Here is a 13,988-nt window from a genome sequence, read left to right on the forward strand (position 1 = left end):
TACCACTTCTGGGCATACACCCAAAAGTTGTTCCACCATGCAACAAGGACATTTGCTCAACCATGATCATAGCAGCTTTATTCATAATAGCCAGAAACCAGAATCAACCTAGATGTCCCTTAACCTAAGAATGGATAAAGAAACTATGGTACATTTACACAATGTAATACTACTCAGCCACTAAAAACAGATAATGAGACTCATAAAAACAAACTTTGGGCAGAGTGCAGGGAATCTTAGGAAAAAAAGGGGGGAGATAGGAAGACCTGGAGAGAACAGGAGCTCCACAAGGACAGCAACAGAACCAAAATATCTGGGCACAGGGGTCTTTTCTGAGACTGATACTCCAGCCAAGGACCATTCATGGAGATAATCTAGAAACCCTGCTCAGATGTAACCCATGGCAGCTCAGTATCTAAGTGGGCATCCTAGTAAGGGGAACAGGGACTGTCTCTGACATGAGCTCAGTGGCTGGCTCTTTGACTGCCTCCCCTGGATGGGGGAGCCACCTTGCCAGGCCACAGAGGAGGACAATACAGCCAGCTCAGATGAGATCAGATAAGCTAGGGTTAGAAGGAAGGGAAGGAGGACCTCCCCTCTCAGTGGACTTGAAGAGGGGCATAGGAGGAGATGAGGGAGGGAGGGTGGAATTGAGAAGGGAAGAGGGAGTGGCTACAGCTAGGATACAAAGTGAATAAACTGTAATTAATATAAAAATAAAAAACAAATCATGAAATTTTCAGGCAAATGGATGGAACTAGAAAAGATCATCCTGAGTGAGATAATACAAACCCAGAAAAACACACATGGGATGTTCTCACTTATAAGTAGATTTTAGTCATATACTACAGGATAGAGATATAAAGTATAGACCCCATGAAGATAAGTAACAAGTAGGACCCTAAGGAAGGAAATATTTGTCCTTTTATTTTGCTTGTTTTGTTTTTATTTGTCATACCTAGGATTTTGAGATTATTGCTTAAGCCATACATTTTTTTAATCTAGACTTTTTTAAAGTTCTGCAAAAGGAAATGAAGATAAATTTTCCTAACTGGATAAGAAAAATTACAGAACAAACACACACAAACATACACACGTGTGTGTGCGTGTATGCATCATGTATTTTGTTTGATTACTGTGAAAGCAGCAAGGAGGTAAATACTTAGTTGATAGTCATTACCATAAAGAGTAAAGCTCTGGTATATTTCATATATATAATAAGAAAAGACACAAAGATTAGGTATTGAAGTAACATTCAGTTTTTTAAAAAAACAGGTACAGAGTAAGATTGGGTCTTCATCTTTTCAACAAAGTGTAATATTAACTCAGTACCTAGTATCTGGATCACATTTCACTTTTGCATTTATTTTAAAAAATATTTATTTTTAATTATGTGTACTTGTGTTTGCCTGTGTGTGACTATGTGCAGATGTGTGCAAGTGCCTGGGTTAGGTTAGGGTTAGGACTAGGATTAGGATCAGTGGCAGCAAGAAAGCATGCCAGATCCCCTGGAATTGAAGTAACAAAAGGTTGTGAGCCTCGTAGAGTGGGTGCTGGGAAGTAAACTCAGGTCCTCTATAACACAGTGACCACTTTTAATTGCTGAACCATTTATCTGGCCCCATTTTAGCAACTTCTGCATTGAAGTCTCCTTCGATTTATTAACCATAAGCCTATAATGCTGCTCTCATTTCAGTAAGGAGTAATTAATACAGTAATAGGCATAAGACATAATAATCTGACTGAATTAGCTTAACAAGAAATAAAGGAATTTGTATTCAAACATGCATAGAAAAACTTTGTCCAAAATAATATTTAATATTGTTCAGATTATTTAAATGTTTTGTAGTTTATATTTTTAGGTCCTCAAAATTTTTACGGTTGTTAACACTTTTTACAAAAGCTAACAATAAGACAAAGGCAGATTTCAAGGTGTAGCAGGCACTGTTAGTGCCTTACCTGGTTTTCATGGCAACCCTACTAGAAAGAAATTAATGTAGTGATATTTCTATGTGAGAGAGTGGAGGCTCATATCCTTAGAATACATTTGTGCACTAACACTAAACAACGCAGCATAGAATGCTCGCATCTAAATCTTTTATTGTATATAACAATGGATGCTACTTTGCTATTTCCCCTAGCCAAAAGTGTGATGACTGTTTCTTTCAAGCTGCTTGTCATAGATAATTCTTTTTTTTTTTTTCCATTTTAAAGGATCCTCTCTATCCAAGGGATTCATTTCTTGGATTCTTTTTATTATTATTATTAATTACACTTTATTCATTTTGTATCCCCCATAAGCCCCTCTCTCCTCCCCTCCCCATCCTACCCTCCCTCCCCTGCCTTCATGCATGGCCCTCCCCAAGTCCACTGATAGGGGAGGTACCCCTCTCCTTCCTTCTGATCTTAGTCTATCAAATCTCATCAGGAGTGGCTGCACTGTCATCTTCTGTGGCCTGGGAAGGCTGCTCTCCCCGCAGGGGGAGGTGATCAAAGAGCAGGCCAATCAGATTATGTCAGAGGGAGTCCCTCTTCCCATTACTATGGAACCCACTTGGACACTAAACTGCCATGGGCTACATCTGTGCAGGGGTTCTAGGTTATCTCCATGCATGGTACTTGGTTGGAGTATTACACAATAAGGACATTTGCTCAACCATGTTGGTAGCAGCTTTATTTGTAATAGCCAGAAGCTGGAAACAACCCAGATGCCCCTCAACTGAAGAATGGATACAGAAATTGTGGTACATCTACACAATGGAATATTACTCAGAAATGAAAAAAAAGGAAATCATGAAATTTGCAGGTAAATGGTGGGATCTGGGAAGGATCATCCTGAGTGAGCTGTCCCAGAAGCAGAAAGACACACATGGTATATACTCACTCATATAGACATATAACATAGGATAAACCTACTAAAAACTGTACATCTAAAGAAACTAAGCAAGAGAGAGGACCCTGACTAAGACGCTCAATCCCCATCCTGAAAGGCAAAGAGGTTGGACATCAGAAGAAGAAAACAGGAATCAACCTAGGAACCTGCCACAGAGGGCCTCCGAAAGCCTCTTCCCTGCAGACTATCAAAGCAGATGCTGAGACTTATGGCCAACTGTTGGGCAGAGTGCATGGAATCTTATGTAAGAAATGGGAAATAGTAAGAGCTGGAGAGGACAGGAACCACACAAGGAGAGCAACAGAACCAGAAAATTTGAACACAGGGAACTTCCCAGAGACTCATACTCCAACCAAGTACCATAGATAATTCTTAAGACTAAAAAATTCTCTAAGAAATTTGTAAACCTTTAAAGGTCAGCTTTTTCATGGATGGAGATACAGCTCAATAATAGTGTATACCTGGCAGGCACATATGTTCTGTGCCTTGAGTTTAACCCCCAATCTAATATATGTGTTGTGTGTGTGTATTTGTATGTATATGTAATGTATATTTGTATGTATGTAGATATGTATGTATGTGCACCTATTCTTTATTTATATCAACAAAACAAGGAAACGTTTCTTGTAGTATGTCCACTTTATGGCCTTTCCCTTGTTCTTCCTTAAACTGGTCGAGCTGATCCTTTTCTATGCCTGTGAGTATACACATTTCTGATGTTACTGTTATTTCCTATCTTTTTTTTTTCTCATTTTGGTTCTTTTTTTTTTTTTTTTTGCCATGGTCTTCTAAGTTCTAGGGCAGAGTTGATGTTGTTAGTGTGTGTTTGTATAGATTTTAAAATATTTTAGTAACTAATATTTTTTTTTTACTTTTTCTAAAACGTTCTATAAAGCTGATTCATTTCTTTTTTAAACATTACACACTTGCTTTTTTTTACGGTGAACATGTGTGAGGATGTGCTGGCATGTGTGCCACAGAGCACATGAAGAGGTTAGAGGACAATTTCTCTAACCTCTATTTCCATTATGGAGGTTCTAGATTCAAACGCCCGTCAGTAGTCTTGGCAGAAGGCACCATAAGCCTCTTACCATTGAGATGAGAACCAGACCTTCCAGGAGCTGACCGTTAGAGCGTTGGCTGAATGGTCCAGTGCCTTGGTCATTCAAACAAAATCTGCCTGTGGTCTGCCTGTTCCCTTGGCTGAAAGAGGAGCTTTGTCAAATGCATTTAGGCTGACGTTTTGTTGTTGTTGTTGTTTGGTCAACTTGACAGAAGCTGAAGTCCTTTGAGAAGAGGGAACTTAAATTGAGAAAATTTTAAGAACAGATAGGCCTGTGGGCAAGCTTGTGGTTTATTTTTTTAACTAGTGATTGATGTGGGAGGGCTCAGCCCATTTTGGGTGGTATTATCCTTTGGTAAGTATACGAAAAGAAAAAAAAAAAAAACAGAAACGAAACAAAAAAAAAAAAAAAAAAAAAAACACAACCAAGCAAGGCATAAAGAGCAAGTCACTAAGCAGAACTATTCCATGGCCACTGAATTATTACTTGCTTCCAGGTTCTTGCCTTGCTTGAGTTCCTGTCTTGACTTTCCTCAGTGATGAACTGTAAGACAAACTCTTTCCTTCCCAAAATGCTTTTGATCATACTATTTAATCACAGTGATAGAAACCCAAGTAAGACAGTAGGCTGGCCTGGCCAAACCACATTCTCTTAAGTGCTGACTTGCTCTGCAGTCTTCAGTGGCCTGAAATATCACTAGTCTTTTCAGCTTATAGCCATAGGTAAGTTTGAGGTCAGTCTCTCGGGGACTATCTGGGAGAGTTTGATGCTGGTTGTGTAGCTGAACTTTATCCAGTCACGAACCGGAGGCTAGATGCTACCAGCTGAGCATGCTGGGAGTGCAAGGGTGCACTGGGTGCCCGTGGAGACCACCAAGCTCCCCAGAGACTAGTTGCTGCCTGCTCTAGGAAATAGGCCAGTAGAAGCGGATGCTTGTGTACCGTGTGCAAAGGCTGAAGTAATGGGTGTTTATCACACAGAAGCGGAAATCTGAGTTTAAATGTACACTTAGTCTATGCTGAGCAAGAGGAAGTGCTCATGTACTCAACATGCAAAAGCCCTACCATTTTCCCTGATCCCCAGGTTCAGATGTCACACGTGTGGTCCAGCTCTCACCTGAGGAAGAGGCTAGGAGCGGGGAAGGCCGCGTGGTCTCAAGACGCTTCGCCGGGTAAGAAGCTCAAGCGAAGAGCTCATCTCTTAATTTCCTCTCAACATTAGTGTTCACTTTTTCAGATATTTTTGGTATGTTAGTCTCACAACCAGTGCCTGGGTTCTTCACGGGGAATGGTCCATGCGTTGCTTTTTTATTAGTGTACTAGTAGAAGGAGAGAGACTCCAGAGTGTTCTATTTTATAATTGTTTGACCAACATACATTTACCCAATTTTAAGCCATGTATGTGCTGCAGGTCCTCAGTTTCTTGAGTTTTTTTTAGGAGCTTTTCTGGTGTGTATTCTCTAGTCTGAATCAAATTCACCGATCTTATGTAATTTATCGCTGTGGCACGTTTCCTATGGATAACCTAAAAGTCTTTAATTTTTCTTGCAACAAATAATAATTTTAGAATACCACAACTTTTAATCCATTCCAAGTTAATTCCAAGTTAAACTCCATCACCTCATGCGATGCATCTCCTGTATTTATCTCACTCCCCTCACATTGCTTTCTGTTGCCTACGTGAGCTGGCAACTCCTGAGCAGTTAGAATAAAAGGTGGATTATGAGGGAAACTTTGAAAAGAAATAGCTGTCATATCCAATACTCTATGAAAGTATGTACAGGAATCCTAGTTGTATAGTAAAATGTACACTAAGGTAAATTCCACTTTTATAACTATAGTTATTCTAGTTACTTTATAACTATATATGTAAGTATATATAGTTACTACATAACTATATTCCCTCCAGCTTCATCAAGACTTGATGAGTAAATATATTGCAGCTATTTGTGCTGAGCAAAAAAAAAATACCTCCACTTCTATTGCCATAAGCAACTTATAAAAGTGGGACAGGTTTATGACAGATTGCTTCCTGTACAACTGGCTTTAATCATGCTATTTTGTGTCTTACTATTTACACACTACTGCATGTGTGAGAAAATTTCTTTGTCACACTTTCTTGATCAGGAATAAGAAAAATACTCTGTATCCGATGTAGTAACAGTACATTTTATTTACTGGTTCATTTTAATTTTAGGTTCAATTCAGGAAAATCGTTTACCATCTTAATGTTATGAGTATGTAAATCTTTTTGTGAAATTTTTATTTTGTTTTATTGGTTTTTTGCTTATTTGTTTTTACTTTTTTGAAGTTTAATGGGTGTTTCTTTTTTGCTTTTGTTTGGCTTTATTTGAAAGACAAAGAAAAGTTGTTATGTAGGAAAGTGGGGAGGGAATCTGGGAAAAGTTGAAGAATAGGAAAACATGTTCAAAATATAACATATGCAAAATTAATTTAAAAATAGATATGTAAATCTGGAGTAAAATCATGGCTTTGTATTAATATCAAATGTTTTTACTTAAATATTTGTATGACATTACTCTTTTTCCATGAATATGCATGTATTGCTCTCATTTTTATGGATAATTTATGATCACACTATAATTTAGGAATGTTGATTTAAGATATTGGAAAACATTATTATATATTTCAGAGATCAGAATCTCTTTCTTGCTTAAGAAATGATGGTTGTGAAATAAGCTGAGTTTTCATTGGTTTGATATGGCTGACCTGGGAAAGTAGATTTGTGATCTTCTGACAAACTCTTTGAAGTTGTTTGAGCTTTTGTGTTGTTCTTGTATATTTTTGGATGTTATTTTTCTAACTTTGTCCATCCGACATGCCCTTGAATTACACATGCCAAGACATTCTTTATTTTATTTTCTATTTTATAATCATTTCAATCTCAAAGGCTAACACAGCTATAAACTTTTAATTTTTTACTCTATGTTGGTGTTTCATTCAGTTGTTTACTTTTTAAGAATATGCACAAGCATCTGCCAAAAATTTGTGCGTGTACAGCATTGCAATATCCTGTATACAGCTCTACAGAGAGGAATTCAGTGTATACTGTACTGCACATTGGAACATCTATAAAATGAGAATGCCCATCTCCACACTTGAAAGAACGGTAAATAAGCCAGAATATTTCATCTTACAAATTGCTGATCAGTAAATCACAGCTTTTAAAGTTGCTAAGTAATTACTTGCTGAAGCTTCAAGTAATAGCATCCTCATTTACATATTAACATATTTATAGCAATAATTTCTGTTATGGGCTTGTATATGTGAAACATGATAAATTATTCATATAATTTAGACTGTTTTGCTAATGCACAACAAAATGCTGTTTTGGGGGCTAAAATACATGTGCACCTTCTATAAAATATAGAATAGTTGTAAAAATTAAATGTAATCACTCTTAAAGAATTTGTAAGTGTAAGTACTTTTGGATGAGTAGATTACTAACTTTGAGGAAAAATATTTTTACTAAAGACAGGATACTCCAAGGCTTTCTAAACATCAGCTGGATTTAAATTTCTTTTATCAAAAAGGAAAAAAAAATAGTTAAATTTGTAAATGTATCCAAAACACTTTTGGATATTTGAGTCGCTGGAGATTGATAACATGCGGTACTTTTGTTGATTGCTGGAAGTCAGTGTGGACTAGAATAATGATGAGCAACAATCAAGGGTCCACATTTTGATGGCCACAATGATTATTGGTTTTGCTCTCAGAAACCCTTCCTAATTCTTACAATGAAGAAAAAAGGCAAAAAACCATCATGTTACTTATGAAACAGAGAAAATGAGGAGTCGGAAGTAGGCCCGGAGAACTGTCCTTACTGAAGCCCACCCTTCAGAGGAGAAGGTCCTTCACAGCCTTGTCTGGTCTGAGCTGGAGAAATATGACTCTAGCTTTTATGTCTCGCCTTAAGAGAGTGGAACTAAGATCAGAAGTACAGTAAGGTCATGGATGAGGAACTGTGATGCTGAGGCTTAATCTTGTAGTTCTGGAAAGCTTCATTTTCTCACAGTGACTTTGCTTCAGTGATTCTGAAAGATGGTTAGTGCTTCTTTAAAAAATTAAAATACTCTTACCAAATAATCCAAACATATGTTCGGTATTTACCTAAATGAGCTAAAATCATGATGGCAAAACAAGACCTTTTCTTGGATGTTTATAGCAGTTTCAGTCATAATTGATGAATCTTGGAAGCATCCATGATCTCCTTCAAGAAGGGAACAGACATAACTGGTTACATTCAGACACATAGTCCATTCACCCCTAAAGTCACTCAGAAACACGGAAATATTTAGCATGTGCTGCTCAATGTAAAAGTGCTGTGAAATTCTGGCTACACAGCATACTGGTATGGACAAAACTGTGAGTAAACTAAGTCCTCAGATGTGGGGGTAGGATGGGTGAGGAACTGAAGATAGAACTATTTAAGACAGTGATCCTATAATGGTGTGACATAAAAGCAAACACAACTTTAAGTTCTTATTTGAACAAATAGAGAAGAGTTTGTTCAAAACACATACAGTTACAGAGCGGGCAATTGGCATTTACAAATAGGTGAAGAGTGTGGCAGCAAAATTGTAACTAGGGTGGGAGGAAAGAAGTAAGTTATCTGTTCTAGCCATGGTATACGTGTGTGTATGTGTGTGTGTGTTTGTGTGTGTGTGTGTATAAAGAGATACAAAACAATGTAAGCATGTCATCTTCATATATAAATTGTTACTGTAAATATAAGTGATATAAGCCATGTCACTCACGTTACACCTAAAGTGTAAAGCTCTTACGTGGTTGAAGACAACCCCACTTATCTCTGCTCATAGCTCATCTTTCTTCTGTGGGTCCCTGTAATGAGGGCATCTTAAGTGCATATCAAAAGGCAGCACCCCACTGCAGAGTCCTTGTAATAGTCTTCTGTAGTTTAAAATTGTTTAATTTAAAATTATTATTGCTATATGCTATTATGTATATTTAATATTTATTAAACATAATTTACTCATTTTATTTTAAATAAATTTTAAATTAGTAAAACAACAGGATATAATGCATTTTTTTTGCCTGAGCTGGTATTTTTGTTTGTTTTGGTGATGTTATTTTTCATTAAAAATGGATTTTTTTCATATAATATATTCTGTTCATATAATATATTTCCTCTCCTCTAACTCCTCCCAGAGCTTCACCGCTTTCCTACCTACCCAAATCTATGCCTTTTCTTTCTTTCTCTCTCTCTCTCTCTCTGTCTCTCTTATTAAAATATAAAATAGGCTTCTAAAATTATAAATGCATTTCTATAAGAATAGCAAAATATTTGAAGATAGTAGAAATTCAGACATGGAGTTTTGGTTTGGGGTCATTACCAAAAAGAATAAATACTGTATAAAAATATCATGCCAAGAATTTGTAGACACAATGTCAACTTGTCTGAGAACAATTTTATGAAAAACGTGAGGCCAAAACTAGCAAAATAAATCTACCATTAATAATAAAACAATTACCTATGTGGAAGCTTCAACACTCTCTTTCAAAAACTGTAAATTGACCATCCAGGAAGGATAAGCATAGAGGAGACATGAATAGTATCATCAGTCAGTTTCATTTAGTTGACATTTATAAAAGACACAGTTATACTTTATCTCCAAACAGCAAAGTACATGGATTTCTTAAGCTTTTTGAAACAATCATCATCATGGATGATATTCAGGGCCAGAAATATACCTGAGCAAACTTGAAAAAAAAGCATGAATAAAAGCATGAGCATTCAAGAGGCTGAGAATAGAGTTCAATATGTGTTGCAAATGCAAGAAGACCTGAGTTCAACTCCTCAGCACCCACATAACTGCCAGGAATCGCTGCATGTGTATGTAACTCCAGTACTGGAAGGCAGAGACTGGTAGATCCCTAAAGCTAGCAGGCCAGCCTGCTTATAAAAAAATGACAAACTTCAAGGTCAGTGAGAGATTGTGTGTGACACACACAAACACACACACACACAAATAAACAAAAAATATAAATAATAAAAAAAATAAAAATGAGTTGAAGAATGATAGAAGCTGCCAGATGGATACTCTCTTTGGCTGTCTGTAAGAGAGCACATAGACATTTATACAGGGGCCCTATACACACGTGAGCATGCATTTAGCATACACAGACAATCATATTCATACACACAATGTATATTCACAGAGTACAGTGATTTGATTAACAAATAGCAATAGAAATACAACTAGATCCATAGACATGTGTAATTTGGGAACACACAAACATGTGACATTAACATGAGTTAAAGACTGTAAGAACCAGAACGGGTAGTTTTTTATGAGATTGAGTCTCTCATGAATGTCAGAATCTACACTATGAAATATAGACAACAAGACTGAACAGTCTGAACAATGACAACACCAATAAGCATGCTAAAGTAGATAGGGGAAGTAGTGAAGGGGAGGCCTTTGTCTACAGAATGAACTGCAGGCAACTAAGAAATGCTTAGAGTGGGAAAAATAGGGAAAAGTATTCAACTGGTTATGCAACATCAAATAGTCAGCCATGAAAACACACACACACACACACACACACACACACACACACACATACATATACATACATACACACAGAACATTTTACAGACTTAAAAGGCTATATTTAGGAATGCACATAACAATATTTAATGAAAAAAAGAGTTCATGAATTTGAAAATGAGCAAGGAGGAGGGGTATATGAAAGGTTTGGAGGAGGGTAAGTGATAAATAATGATATTATATAGGATAGACTATGGATATAGAATTATCTTGGATATAATATTGGATATAAAAGAAAAGTTAAAGATATTTTTTACTTAGTGAGCATAACAATGCAACTTGTCAAAATTTGTGGAATGTACTAGCTAGAAAAGCAAGATCAATAATAATTACTTGCATTCTACACTGTGAAAGCAGAGAAATAATGAGAATGAGGTCTGGAGGCAGCTGAAGGACTGAAAGAATGCGCACTAGGGCAGAAACTGATGCCTGGTGTTTCCACGTCTTACACAGATGTGAGTCAAGTCACCACCCTCTACACCTTCAGCCTACACACTAGTTATCTGTCAATGAGATCTTAAAAAAGTAAAAGTAAAACTTAAACTATCCAGTGAAAAATAATGCTATATCATTTACTTTATGTACATACATTTATAAATGTTCATTGCTTAGAAATAAAAGTTATAGCATATACTTCTATACCCTAAATCTGAATTTTATAGTTTCAATATGCTTGTAAATTTGTGAACCATCATTAGGTGATCTGAGAGCAAGTCCATGAAGGCCTCACTGTTTTTCCCCATATCTAGAGATATTCTAAGGCTCCCAGCCTCCCACCCTAACACACATGCTCAAGCACCAACACCCATTACCCAGAGACTATTGCGATCTAATCTTTTCCCAGGTTATTTGTTGTTAATATGCCACTACTAACAGAAGCAACTTATAGGAATTTAAGGGCCAAGCAGAAATACCCAGATGGACAGCTCTTAAGAGGAAAGAGAGCTAAAACCGTGGTCTTAATAGGCACGTGCTGGCAAAGTTTCAAATAATGGAGTTGGAGTGCTGAAGTCTTTGTAGCACATATTAGATCACACTTCTTTCCATATTCAACACCTCCGAGCTGGGATAAATATCAATAACTTAATGTTCTATAAGTGGAGAGACCTATGAAAGCATGGTCTTCACTCCACAACATAGAAGAAAATGAGAACAGGAAAGCATGAGTCAAAAAAGTCAGATCATAAGCACGCACATAAAATCAAACACATTTAAGAAAAAAATGAAATAAAGAGAAACAAATGGAGAAAAACGTTAAAAGGACAATTACATTTGTCAAAAAGAACAGGCTCGCCAATGCTACAGATATTTAGAAAAGGACACAGATTCTATGGGTAATGGACAAATATTCTGAATTCTCTCCAAAATACATAGGTTTTATTTGTTTGCTTATTTTTATCCAGAGTCTTGCTATGTAGCTGGGGTGCTGAAACTCCTGGTGATCCTCCTGTTTCAGCGTCTCTAAAGCCTGAAGTATAGGCATGTGACATCTCGTCTTAGTTAGAGTTACTATTTTTTGATGAAACACCATGACCAAAAGCAAGTTTAGGATAAAAGGATTTATTTGGCTTACACGTCCACACCACCAGAAAGTCAGGACAGAAAGTCAAAACAGGCCAGGACTGTAGATTTTAGTATGTTTATCCTATATAATATGGATAATATCCACTTAGAAGTGACTGTATACCATGTGTGACTTTCTGCTTCTGGGTTACCTCACTTAGGATGATCTTTTCTAGTCCCCATCCATTTGCCTGCAAATTTCATCATTTCCTTGTTTTTAATTGCTGAGTAGTATTCCAGTGCGTAAATGTACCACAATTTCTGCATCCAAGAGACCAATACTCCAATCAAGGTCCATGCATGGGGAGGACAAAGACCCCCTGCTCTGTTTCCAAGAAGGTTCCTTAGTAAGGGGTACAGGGGCTGTCTCTGACATGAACTCGGTGATCTGCTCTTTCATCACCTTCTCCTGGGGCAGTGCCAGACCACAGAGGAAGGTGATGGCGCCAGCCTTGATAGGCTAGGGTCAGATAGACAGGGAGGAGGTCCTCCCCTATCAGTAGACTAGGGAAGTGGTATAGGGGGGATGAGGAGGAGATGGAGGGGGCTACAGCTGGAATACAAAGTAAATAAATTGTAATAAACTATTTAAAAAAAAACATGCCAGGAACCTAGAAGCAGGAGCTGATGCAGAGGCCATGGAAGGGCTCTTTTTACTGGCTTGCTCTTCATGGCATGCTCAGCCTGCTTTCTTATAGAACCTAAACGACCAACCAGCCCAGGGGTGGCCCCACCCACAATGGCTGGACCCTCCCCCATCAATCACCATAGTTAAGAAACTGCTGGTGGTGCCAGTTTTCAAGAAGAGGAAATTTGTGGCTGATGGCATCTTCAAATGGGATCTGACTAAAGATGGATACTCTGTAATTGAAGTCTGAGTTACACCATCCACAACAGAAATCATTATTTTCGGCACCAGAACACAGAATGTTCTTGGTGAGAAGGATCATTGGGTCAGAGAGTTGAATGCAGTGTTCCACAAGAGGTTCAGCTCTGAGGGCAGCATATAGCTTTACTCCAGGAAAGATGGCCACAGAGGTCTGTGGGTTGTTCTCCAAGCACTCTCTATATTAAAAACTCCTAGGACTGCTTGCTATGAAATGGCCTACTATAATGTGCTTCCATTTATTATGGAGAGTGAAGCCAAGGGCTGCAAGGTTGTGGTGTCTGGGAAGCCCTGAAAACAGAAGGCCAAGTCTGTGAAGTTTGCGGAAGATCTGCCGATCCATAGTGGAGACCCTGCTAATTACTCTGTCGATACTGCCATGTGCTCCTCAGACAGGATATGCTGGGCATCAACAGGAAAATCATGCTGCGCTGGGACCCAGTCAGTAAGAGCAGCACTGCAGAACCTCTGCATGAAATCTTGCCTACCACACCCATCTCAGAACAGAAGGGTGGAGACAGAGCCTCCTGCCATGACCCAGCCAGTGCCTGTAACATAACAACCTTTTTTGACTGCTGTGACTGGAGGGTGGATATTGTCCTGTGAAGACATTTAATAAAATCTTACTCAAAAAAAGAAAAATGAATGAAAAAAAAAAAAAGAAAAAATGCCCAACAAGCTATTGAGGCATTTTTAACTCAGGTTCTCTCCTCTCAGAAGACTTTAGTTTATGTCAAGTTGACATAACACTAGCCAGCACACATGGGCCGTCATGAAAGTGTTTGGATAACAGTGAAGTGGTCACTTATATAGGAATGACTACTAAACCTACGCTGGTTCCCTCTACTGCAAATGAGAAAATCTAAGAAAATTGAACATCTTAATGGAAAACAAATCAATCCAAACAAACAGTCCTACGTAGCTGCAATATCAAAACTTGTGTGTGTTTTTTCACAGATGTTGAATTCTAAATTCTGTGTATTTGGTGTT

The 13,988-nt window shown here is 37.7% G+C and overlaps 1 pseudogene; it reads left to right on the plus strand.

Annotated features, from left to right (window-relative positions):
* The first annotated feature begins 4,995 nt into the window (after positions 1-4,995).
* On the plus strand, positions 4,996-13,557 carry LOC110544825 (small ribosomal subunit protein uS3-like; annotated as a pseudogene).
* Positions 13,558-13,988: the final 431 nt, after the last annotated feature.

Source organism: Meriones unguiculatus, chromosome 15, assembly GCF_030254825.1.
Source record: "Meriones unguiculatus strain TT.TT164.6M chromosome 15, Bangor_MerUng_6.1, whole genome shotgun sequence".
Lineage (NCBI taxonomy): Eukaryota > Metazoa > Chordata > Mammalia > Rodentia > Muridae > Meriones > Meriones unguiculatus.